Raw genomic sequence first — 13,262 nt, 5'->3', positions numbered from 1 at the left:
TGCCGGAGGGTAGTATGGTGTTTGTGGCTAAAACTAGTATTGTATATGGTAGATATCCCATTTGAAGAAGGGTATTCTCCAAGTCACAATAGGTAGACACGGTGAACATGTTAGATTTTCCAGTAGTAAGGCAACATTTAAATTGTAGGCTGGTAATGCACACCTCCATTATTACAGTGATACACTTAGACATAGATTTATCATGAGGCAATGTTTCCTTAGTACTACCAAGCTGCTACAAATGGAGTCCATTTCTATGGCCCATCACTAGAGTGCGCGTAGCTAGGGAGCTAGATTCATTAATTGCAGGAGCTTTATATGCTTGTGACCTAGAAACTGTGCACAATAAGTTAGCCACTATGGGTTCTGATGCCAGCTCTGCTATAGAAATTTTGGCCTAGTGGGGCCTATTGATACGCCCAACACTGCAACAAGTATTGGCAACCACTGGAGATGGCGGAATTTTAGGTATGAAGACATTTTTTCTGCCATAGGGCAGGTCAACAAGACTGCTAAATACACATGATGCATTTTATGACAAACATTGTTAAAACAGCAGGTGTTGGCTTTTTACTGAGTGGGGGCGACCATCCTCCACACACTGGCACGCAGAGCTACAGTTACCAGCATACATATGGATGAAATTGCTTGCTTTTGATTGCATGAATAACACATGCCATGCTTTGATGCAAATTAGTAGAATTGTTTTTATTTAGATGACCTGGTGCCCATGGGTTCACCTTGTTCACGAAATTAGATAGTTTCTGGTTGGGTTCCACATACATGGGGGAAGTGTCTAATCACACAGCCCATAGTCACGTTTGAATGCCCTGGGATCAGGGGGGAGGGTAGGCCCTTAGAATGAAAGGATGCCAGGTTTTAGAATTGATAACCATACATAAATGCAATAGTGCATTGTAGATTAGACTACACTGGATTGCCTTGACATTCTAACTGCATGCTGCTTTTTAACTGACAATCAGTTATACAATAATTATTTAGGTATTGTTGTGTAGGCCAGGTTTTGGCTAGAGTAAATGTCCATGTTCACTTTGTGTAGGTATTTTTGTGTAGGCCAGGTTTTGGCAAGGGTATATGTCACTGTTCACTTTGTGTACATTTTTGTTTAGGTAGTGTTGTTACTAACCTTGCATGCCACGCTAACTAACCGCTAGAAGGTAGTTTGCTTAAACCTCTTGCAAAGCCCCAAGGTCTTTATCACTGCGCTAAATACTATATTGATGTGTATTAGTCAGCATTTGTCGTACACACGTTGAATATGGGTGGAATGTAGTGATACACAAAATTGCAACCTTGCCAATCAGGGCTTTAGATGACAGCATTAGCCGCTGAAAGCCAATAGTGTATTCAAAGTATGTGCTAAAAATGCTGACAGTAGTCTGTTGTAGCACTTCCATTATGCAGTAGTGAGCTACAAGGAATATGCAGGCCTAGTATGAGTGATAGGTCACATTATGCATTGTTGATAGACAGGCAGGGAGAGGGCCCTAGCTCTGTAGCTAATAGGTATTTTTGGAGTGTTTGGAACATTATGGCACCTATATAGCGCTTAGATAGCCAGTCTTAAGCGCTATAAACACTAAGCTATGAGTGCATGCCTTTTAGAGCTTGCAGATGGGGTTAATACATCCCTGCTTCCCTTAGAATATTCTGCCTCACTAACGGTAGCCCTGCATGGCCCCAAGCTAATCTCCTTTTCTCTGGGAAGGCACTGATAAGACATTCCTGAGCTTTGGCAGATGGGCTCCAGGGAGCCAGGGAGGGGCTCAGAAGAAGGAGCAGTGGAAATTAACAGAGTTGTTTTTTTTTCCATGAGCCAGCCTATATTTTGCACAGGGAAAGTTCTGGAACTGTGTGTCACGGACGGGCAGCACGAGATTATAAAATACACATGCTCACATGACTCGGGTGGGAGATCGTCCTGTGGACTTGGTTCGAGCAAGATCAAGTGCCCGGAATTTCGAGCTCTGACGGCATCCTTCAGCGCTGTTCTCTGAGCGGGGCTTGTTACAGCTAGCTTATGAGGGCCAGGGTCTCCCAGTGCTGATTGAAGGGGCGTAAGACTGTGTTTCTCTATGTTTCTCTATGTTTCTCTATATTTTGCATTTTTCTAAGTTTTGTGCTTTGTAATCTTCTCTAACTTGAATACCAAATGTATATGAAATTCACTGTTTAGAATAAATACTAAAACTTATTGAAGGTGTCATTGTCACTAGCATGAGATCACTGCTCAGCACAATAGAACCTGTATTTTGGGCTGAATTGGGTAATTATTGCTCCTGAGGGCTGGTCCCGAGGACGATTTGGCCCATATCAAGACACCTGTCTCACACCCAACCCCACAAATACCCAGTGCCACAATGGACTAGGAACCAGGCCGGTGTGTAGTAAGAATATAGATTTATTAACTTATTTAAACCAAATTTGACAGACTAAAATCAGCCACCAATGCTGTGACAACACAATAACAAAACTGAGTTCCATAATGGCACCAACACAGAGATAATATGAAGATATGCAGTCACAATTTCCTGCAGCTTTCTTTTCAAATCACCCACCAATTTAGAAAAAGAGCAATTCAAGACACAGCGATTGCCGATTCGGTTAGAATACTTTTCTCCCACCAACCCCCACCCTCCAAACATCAATTAGGCTTGGCCCCTCTGAATTGAAGGCCAGTGACAGAGAGTGGGAATACAATGGGAACATCTTTTTGAGATTCTGATAAAATGCACTTTGGAAATAGGGATGCAAGGGGAAAAATAGTTTTTGTTCTGCTTGTTACCACTGAAGCCATATGAGGGACAAAAAAGCAATGGGAAAATTAATTTTGACATACCTAAAAAGAATAGTCAGGGCTTTGTGGTTTGGGTAAGCACACAATGGGAACAAAGGGGCAATTTAATTTTGCACCCTGCACACGCACGTGGAAATAGGGTTTTGGGATCAATTCTTTCGGCAAATCTTTATGTTTATACCAGCTCAAAACACACTGGGAAGAGCTTGTTAGTTTTGAATGCCAACAAAACACATCCTGTGATTTTGATAGGGGAAATGATTGATTTACTTTAATTAAATACGCTAAGGATCTACACAGACCAACAGGATACTTTGCTATGGGGACATTAACAATGCTAGAAAATATGCAGGGCCAGCACAATCTATGGCTTTGGGCATAGTTTTACTTACAGGAGAGGCCTGATAATGAGCATCAGGGAACAGCAGGGCACCTCTGGGACAGCAAGGGTGTCAGTCAAGGATAGTCTTCTCTGGCTCCCCCAAGGGTCCCAGTCAGGTTCTATGTCTCCTGGTTCCTGTCTCCACTGCAAGATTTGGGGCCGCTCTGCTTGGATGTTTCACGCAAGAGTTCAGCAGTAGGTTACCTCCTGGAATAAGTGAAAAAGGGCAGGTTCTGATGCAAACTGGTTTACTTATAGGGCAAATTACATCTCCCACTTGTCATGATTCCCACAAAAGGGATTGGTTGGTTTTCTCTAGCCACCTCCCACCTCGGTGCTAATAGGACAAGTAGATGAGAGGTGTGAGTTAGGAAAGCTGTGGGACGAGAAAGCTGGTCATCCCAAACTGTAATGTGGGCTCAGCCTGTTTGAACTCTAAAAATCTATCAATATGGTAAGTACCCTAATTTTTCAAATATGTACATGTATGGATATATTCTTAATAACTACATTTTAAGGAAAATCAGATAATGCTAGTCTGAAGTTGGCACGCCCTTCCTATGCATAGATATGTTTTTTCCTTCATTTACTCAGGCGGCATATCAGTGAAAAATATGCCACTTCCTAGTTCCCAAGGTAATTTTGTACTTTACCCTCGCACCAACTTTCAAATCTCTCAGAATCAAGCGACGGCCCAAATCAAATTTTTATTAATAACTTTAGTTAGGTTTATCACACCAAAATCGTTTTGGCATGGTTCAAAGGGGGTTACTGTCATCTTTAATAAAAGTCTGGAATGACAGTTGTGGCATATACGTTGCCCTTTTTATGCAGTCATATGTATTTTTCTATTAACTAAACTCCAGCCTTTACCTTTAAGTTGCATGTGACCAACCAGAGGCTGGCTCAGGTTTATGTTTGCCCCTCCCTTCTTGGCCTGAAAATGGCCCAGGCTGCAACACTAATAGACATTTTATGTGAATTGTGACCTCAATGACACTTCTCTGAAAGAACAGGCATGGCCTTATCCGTTTCCACCGTATTTCTTTATACATTTTTAAACACACACCCTGATTGATGGTTGACAGCCAGAGCTCCCTCTCCAGAACAGCAGATGAAAGGTCTTGGAGGTTAAGTTTCATATTTAGGAGAAGTGATCGGCTGCATGTAAAATTCTGCAAGACATGGCTTTTAAACTCACACACAATGCATTTTACATTACATTTTATAAAGGCACCTGGGCCTTATATCCATATGTAATGTACCCCTTTAATCTCACAGTTGTAAAATACATGAGTATCAATTCTGGATTGTCCATATGCATAGGGCAGTTACATGAGCAAACCATGTTCCAGCTCAGAAAGTCTAGTGAGCATGACCTGGAGTTCCTAGCCCTTTAGGATGAGGTAGCAATACCCTTGAGATGGAATGGGACGAAGAAATTATTCAAACCTCAATAATCGAAACAACTCATGTAGTTGGCAAAACGATAACTGTTTTAATATCAGTTATCTAAACCAGGGAGTACAATGGACACCAGCAGACAACTCTCATCACAATCTCAATGCATCTTGAAATAAAGCTTGCTTATATAACAAAAAATAGTCATAGGTGACGTTAACCCACATATTACTAACGTCATCCTACGTGGCAAATAAAAAAAAACTAATGGTGAGTGTGATAGGGTCTAAGAGGATCATCTAAGTATATGATCCATACTCGTCTAGGGCAGTGGAATAATGTGATAGGCATCTTAACATCAGGTGGGGCAACTAAGCAACTAAGCCCTTTCCTTAAACATGTTACAATGAACGTCACTAAATACACAACATTTTTTTGTATACACAACTATAGGAACCTTAATCGTGTGGTGCCCTATCATTGGCTTCTAACCTCCATCAGTACCTTCCCACCTTCATATAGCAGCATGCAGGCTGAGCGACCAGGTGTTTGTGAGCTCGTCTTAACCATAGCTTCCCACCAATTTGCTTATTCATCCGTCATCACTCTCTGGGCGATTTATCAACCACTCTGCCATCATTCTTCACATCTAGACATCCTTGTCTAAAAAAGGGCTTCTTTGGGATCCATATCTTTACAACTCCCTTCAGGCATCCAGCTGATTTCACATGCTCATCATTGTTCCAAGTCATGAGCATGTACTGTCCACTTGGACTGCAATAGATCCATCTTTCCACATACTTCTTATGGTCCTTTGGATACAGAAACTTCATTCCCTCGGGTGCATGGATACTGGCCTTCAAAGTCTCTGATCTCTTCATCTGTTAGATCTCTGGCCTTCCATCCTGGCTCAACATTGATCATTATTTTCATCCCTATGGCTTTCTTTTGCTGTCTTCTTGCACGGTGTGATTATTATGTTGATCACACCAAATCCCAGCAGTACTAACACGATCAGGGCTCCAAGAAACTTGAACACATCTGCCATCCATTGTGGAAACCAAGAAGAAAAAAGTGATCCAAACCAGCTGTCATCTGCAATGTCTTTTACTTAGTCTATTATCTGGACATTCAGCTTCGTTAGCATTTCTATGGCCTCTGTCAAGGTGCCATTCGCATCCTCGTGAGAAGGTATGTCTGTGCAACATGATTCTCTGATTTTTGCTCAAACACCTCCATCCATAGCTGTGATCATGTCCAAGACGTATCTGTTCTGGAGATTCATCAGGTATATGGCTCTCATCTCTTCTCTCGATAGCATTGAATCACTTTATGGTCATGTTGATCGCCTGCAGCAATTCCCATATGGTAATCTGCAGCCATTTAGTGTTTGCTCCAACCTGGATTCTCAGCATAAAGATCAATGGGAAGACTGACAAAGTCTGGTTGAATAGTCTGTGTTCATACAGAATAGAGTCAAAAGCTTGTATTGACTTGGCAGAGAAATAGTTCTCCCTCTTTATTCCTCGGGTGAGCATCTGCTTTCGGTAAACTGTCAATATTCAAGTCACTTTTAGGAATCACCAACGCTGGAAAATTAACATTCACCAGTGTGCATATTCCATTCCATTCTTTGGGTAGTTTCATATATGCTTTGGCTCCAATGCCCAATAGTAATCCATGATCACTTCTGTGCCAAGATTCATCTTTGGTGCATCAAAGATCAGACTACAGTTCCGATTCTCTCCAACTTTTCTTGTGCCATTGTTCTGAAGCACAGCTTTGAACTGTCCCAAGGCACTATCTCCCAGGGTCCACCTCTGTCTTCAACCCATGTCAGTAGCTTAGCAAGTTTCGGCCACAATGGTTTGCACACCACCTGTGCATTCCAAGCAGTTGATTCAGGACGATCATATACCATCCAGGTTCTGCAGATAACCACTCCTTCCCATCCATTAGGTTATAACACTGATCCCCAAATCTGCATCGTGCCTCTGTTCTTCCAATGTCAGATGTCTTCTTCAGTTTTTCCTGGACTCTGAAGTCTTTTGTTTACTTCCCATCTGATTCCAGCTCCTTTCACTCCAGGCTTTTCATATCTGATAACATGATTCTTGGTATGGGCTCCGTCTCTTGCCTTTTTGTCTTGCACATAGTCATCTTCATCTGGATCTGTCCATTCAGTTGCCCATTTAATATAGGCATCGAGACCCATGAACTGGCCTCTTGATTTATAGAGCGCTATATGTCACAGACAATGTGCTGTCTGGACATCTATTTCAATAGCTATGAAGATCTTAGACTTCCCCATACTATAAGGCAGGAGTGCACACACAAAGCATTCCTCCTTCCAGGTCCTCCTGCTCACTTCCTTCGTATGCCAATACCAAATGTTATTCCCAAATGTGCTGTACTTTCCAGGTAATCATTCAGCTCATGATCACCCTCCCTAGCACTTCTCTTGGATCTCGTCCTTTCCTTCGAGCTTCTTTAACCATCTCATGTAACATGTTGGCATAGTGCTTTACTAAACCACCAATCACATTTGTCAGTGGACTGGGTGCATTTACGTGTGCTACCTGTGTAGGAGAAAGTTGCAGAAGTTTCATCCTATCAACATAAATTTAAGGGATCAAAATATCTCGCATTATCTCCATATGTGATCGCTTTCTATAAGGTAACCCGAGTTTATTCATCAAAGGACCAGGTGCTCTTGTGTGTACCTCTAAAGTTGGAATAATCACATAAGGTCTTGGCTGCCCAGTAGTTGCCACGTCCGTACCTCTCTCCTGCACAGGAGGATACACAGGAACTTTCACTCTGTTTATATCTCTATAATAAACCGTTCGCACTGTAATTGAGAGCAGTATTACTATGAACAAAATACAGGTGTAAATTATGCACGAACACGACCACTTGAAGCAATAGCTTTTGGCACATCGTGGCTGTCTCCCATGATCTGACATGATGAAGTTGCTACCGATGCTGCCAATATTACTTTTAAGAAGGAAAAAAATATCTTTAATGGGGCAACATCATGCACTATTTCTGGAATCTGCTGAATCAGCTCAAAAAGTTCTTTGATCGGCTTCAGCAGGCTGACTATACAATAATGAATTCAAATTCTCAATGGATGCCAGGAATTGGCCTCTGACCAGACGACATGATGATTTATATTCAGCATGAAACAAAAGTTCCTCAGTCAGTAGACTTTTTGATCTTCTTCCTCGAAAATCTCATTCAGATCCTTATGTTCTCTCAGAATTCCCATTCACTTCATTTATAAGATCTCTCAATATTTCATTGAGAGCTGCATTGTTTCTCGGGTCTCTCAGGAAAGTTCAGACGTCAGATTGTCTCCCAACAAGATGTGGGCATTCCTCTATTAGATAGCAGAATACCATGCTAGCCAGTCTATGTGCATTATCCAGCGACAGGGGCATTTGTGTTTTCTACACTGAACTCAGTAAGCGGAGGGATCTGCTAAGTGATAGCTGCAAGCAATCTTCTCACAATGGGTCCATTCTTAGGATCTTGAAAGAACAAATTAACACTAGTAGTTCTCCCTACCAGTGCAGGGTAAGCACTCAAGATGAACAAGAAAACAGTAAGAGCAATCCGGGAAACATTGTCATTGGGCACCACCATGCGTGCCAACAGGAACTCAGTAAAAAATGAATCTGGGTACTGCTCCCTCTTCCAGTTGTCAAAAAGGAACTCCAGATTTGGAATATCTTCTTTTCAATCAAGGCTTAAGTAAGCCTCAGTCCAATGTCAACTCCTGTGGCTCAAGAACAATTGTTTCCCTTACCTCCTTTTCTAGTGAATGAAAAGAGTGTCCTGAAATAAGCCACAGTCCAATTAACCATTTGCTTTTACTCGACAGCAGCTTTTGCGTCCTTCTTCCTCGTCATAGACCTAGTCTGCACATGCTGTGGTTCTTCCCCGATGCCCCCTTCGGGTGAGGGTGATGTGGGTTCTCCAGTATAGATCTTTACGTTGCCGAGGAATATCCAAGCTCGTCTGCCTTGCACCTTGACCAGACGGCGTGATGTCTTCCACAATGAGAGTGCTGTTGAAACAAGGTTCGTGCCACTTCCTACAGAAATTGCGGATTAGGACCACATCTGCAGGAAAATGTTTGGGAAGAAAAAGCTGGTCAACTCCAGTCGGTGTGGCAGCTCCTGTGTTCTGCGTTGCCCTACACCCCTTTCACTCGAGCTGATCTGAAATGACAGATACTTGACGTCATACACGTAAGGTAATCACGTAGCTCCTTTTCTAACAATTCTGTTGTTGGCTGAGCATCACTTCTAGTTCTAGATGGAGGTGTGAGAGGTGTCCTTCGCCTCAATGTCACTATCTTGTGAGGGGTAAGAGGGTGGTCTGACCCTGGCTGGTTTCACAACTCATATAATGCCAGAGGTAGACAATGCAACCATCATTTCTTCAGAGTCAATTTAAATATTATCTCCTTAAGCAGGCCGTTGAGCCTCTCACAAGTACCATTTGCTTGAGGGTCATACGCCGATGAAAACTTGTGCTTTACACTAAGCAACAAGCTTATCTGTTCAAAGCCCTCCTTAACAAAATGAGGGCCATTATCTGATCTCAATACTTCACATATTCCCCCCATCTATGAAACACTTCTCATACTAAAGATTTGGCTGCACAAATGGCATCTGGGCAAGTAAATGGTACAGCCTCAACACACCTTGAAAAGGGACATAATACTACAATCATTTTTTTGTATCCATTACAGACTTGCAGCATGTCGACATAGTCGATGTATAAACGCTGAAAGGGACCATTAGGTCTCAGAATAACTCCTCTAATAGTGCACAATGTATGCCCAGCAGTAAACATATGATACAATTTACTACATAAAATGCAACATGTTCTACTATATTTGTAACAAACCAATACTCTGCTATTGTTGCGGCGGGGCTCTCCAATAACGTGTGCAGGGTAGTGCAGCTGTTCCAATGCCACCCTTAATGAGTCTACAGGCATCACCAGTTTACCAGTGCCGTCTTCTCACCACAATGCCCAAGAGGGGTTTAAAGAACACCCTCTCTGCGTTCACAAGTCTTTTTTCGTCTTGGGGCACTTCCCCTTGAAGTTCTCCCAACTGAGTTCTAGACAGCTTATTGTAACAATTTAGCACACTCATCACCACCAGGCTTTCATTCACATATCAAATGACAATCACTTCTGTACATGCAATACGTTTTGCTTCCTAATCTGCTTTTTGATTTCCATGCGAAATAAAATTTGCCCTTTTAGTGTAGCTGCATACTTTACGACTGCTATGGCTACTGGGAGCTGTAATGCTCTAATGAGTCAGTCTAATAGGCTGCGTGCTGTACTGGAGTGCCGTACGCTCTGAGGTAGCCCCTCCTTTTCCAACGTGCTAGCCCTGCATGCACAATTGACGTCACATTAGGCAGTGTCACTATAACACCATTACTTCCTGGTCTGCATGATTCTCAAGCGCGCCAATCAGCACCACTAATTCTGCAGCCTGTGCCGAAATATTAGATGGTAGTCATGCACTTATTAGTACTTCAAACTCTCAATTGCTGTGTGCCTTACCACAGTGGCACCTGTATATCTTTGTCCATCATTTTGATCTATTCTAGAAGAACCGTCAATAAAGAGAATCTCCCCAGCTGCCAATGCATTTTCCTTTACCCTTGGGAGTTCGTCATAGAACTCTTTGTAGTTTGAACAATCATGTGCATGCTCACCCAGTGGTTCCCTCCGCTACAAACATGGCAGGATTCACTATTCTGCATCAGACTATTTTAATCGCCAGATTCAATATGACCACCTCATAGGCAGAAGCCCTCTGAGATGTCAACGTGCCATTAGGATTTTACAAAATGGCAAACAAGGCATGTTCGACAAATAACGTCATAGAACATCCCATTACTATACTGGCAGCCTTCTCAATGGCGATGACGCAAGCAAAATCTGCAGCTGCCAAAGATTGTTCGCAAGGGAAGTGACCCCTCATTACTGGGTTTAAAATCCCACTGTAATACGCAAGGGGTTTGCACCCAAACATGGTTCTCTGCACGAGTACAGCTGTCATAACAGTGCCAATCGTGTGCAAAAACAGGAAAAATTCCTCAGCAAAATTAGGAATTCCTAGAACTGGAGCTGTGTAAATTGCTTTCTTCAATTCATCAAACCCTTTTTCCATTGCATCATTCCAACCTATTTATTCCTGATTCACCTGTGCTTTTTTCAGAGCTTGCAACAAGGGCATTATGTATGAACTGTAGTCAAAGACCCATGCCTCACATAATTGCATAGTCCCAAAAATCTCTGCATGTGCTTTATAATGACTGGTTTTACTGTTTTTAATATAGCCTCAGCTCTTCCGGGAGTAACCTTCTTTCCTTCATTCGAGATTACCTGGCCTATGTACAGCACTTCCTCCTGACAGTACTGTAAGTTTTCCTGGTCTACTTTATATCCTTTTTCTGCAAGAATAATCATCAGTTGAACTGAATCGCATCTGCACTCTTCCTCTGTGGTGCTACAGACCAATATGTCATCCATGTACAATACCATACTTTCTAAATCAATATTGCTTAAGTCCATCTGTAGGACCCTATTGAAAATCGATGGGACTCACTACTCCTGTGGTAAACAAGTGCTTTTCAGGCGAGTTTGTCTGAACGCAAATTACATCAGATCTTGCGAGTCTTTATGCAATGGGATTGAGAAAAACACATTTTTCAAATCAATCACAATGAAATATCATGCTTTAACAGGTATATTACATAAGACTGTCACCAGATTAGGTATAGAGGGAACATTGCCTCTACAATCTGATTAATTGGTCTCAAATCTTCAATTAAACGCCACAACCCTCCTTTCCCCTTTTTGATCAGATAGATTGCCGTATTACATAGTGATTCTGATGTCACTAAAATACCCTGTTCCATCATAGCAGATATCGTCTTAAAAATTCCTTCATCTGCATCTCGAGACACGGGATACTGTCGTGCTTGAGGTAAAATTGCTCCTGGTTTCAATTTAATTTTTACTTCCACAGCCCCTTTCAATAGGCCTATGTCATAGAGGCCTTTTGTCCATAAAGAAACTGGTATCTTCGCCATGTCTTCATCGTTATACTCGGGGGGGGGTTTCTGTGCTAACATTTTCTGAGTAACTTCACATTTAATTGCCCTCACCCAATAAGTGATGCTTGTTTCAAAGATTACTTCATCATCTGATGGATGATCTCTAAACAAGTCTTCATCTGGGACGTCAGTCAATCTGTACCCCTCCCCAATGGCAATCACGGTGCACCATCATCTGCCGTCATAATCAACTCCGTCAAGCATAGCTAATTCTCCTCGTACTATAGCTGCTTTTAACTCTAAAGGAGAGACTTGTCCTTCCTATTCAAACATAGGTATCTTTGGCCTAAAAAAAACATCAGGTATTCTCACAGTTTTGCCTGGCAGCCATGTCAACAGAAAGCGTACTCCATAGTGAAAAATGTCTGGTTCTAATGGCACTCCTCATATGGCTACCTGTACTGCAAATTCCATAGCAAACTCGCTTACATTTAAATACATTCCTGGTGTTGAACACACTATGCCTTCATCAGTGAATGAAATTGTCATGTTCAATTTGGTCATTAAATCTCAACCCAATATATTGACAGGTGTCTGTCTTGATTATAATAACAGTACAGACATATCACACTCTCCTATAGAGACTGGTAGTGCGTCAGTAAAAGGAACTACTTGTAGCTCCTGTGAATCACTATTTATGGCCTTTCCAGACATCGAAAATGTGCCCTCTCGTATACATGAGCGTGCGCCACCCGTGTCCACTAAAAAGGAAAAAGATTTGCCTCCTATATTAACATCAACCCTTGGTTACTCTTGAGGATTTGGCGTTACTGATAGTATTGAACACATCAAGTCTCCCAGTGATCTGTCCTATTGTGGGCACATTCTCATCCCCGTACCTGTGAAAGGATTCTCTCCATCAACAGTGACACCCCTACTCTAGGAGTCATGAACTGTCCTGTGCTCGTGCTTTGCTGCATCTGCATAGGTGACTGCTGTGATGGCTTCATTGTTACCTGCTGTGTTTGAACATCTTGCTGTACTCTCTGTGCTTGTGTCTGCTGCACTGTCTGATTCTGAGCAAACCCATCTCCATTCTGCTGCGAAGTCCCTCCTCTCCAAAATTGATTATTCTGCACAAATTCTTGACTACTACACATGCAAGCAAAATTACCTGTCATACTACAAGTCCAAAATATAGGCGGAGGTCTCCCCATCGGTCCTCCCTGCGTACCTTCATTATCATTCTGCATGTTCTGGAACCCACTCTGATTGTTCTGCAAGCTTCCCTGATTATTCTGAAAGCCTCTTCCTCGAAAACCTCCCCTTCCCTGCGGCATAAATCCCTTATTACCTTGATCAAACTGCCTTTGATTATTCACCTGCTAATTTCTGTAGACCTGATCCGTCCCCACTAGTCTAATAGCATACTTGGAGAGTTTTTTGTGCACTAACTTTGCCTCTTCGCTTTTTCTAATATAGTTTTCGTTCGATTCTTTTCTTGCAAAAGCCTGCAATAAACGCACGATGGTCAGCTGAATCTCTGACCATGGTTCTGCTTCCA

This window comes from Ambystoma mexicanum, chromosome 3q, assembly GCF_040938575.1.
Source record: "Ambystoma mexicanum isolate Mex_15411 chromosome 3q, UKY_AmexF1_1, whole genome shotgun sequence".
Lineage (NCBI taxonomy): Eukaryota > Metazoa > Chordata > Amphibia > Caudata > Ambystomatidae > Ambystoma > Ambystoma mexicanum.
This window is presented reverse-complemented; position numbering follows the sequence as displayed.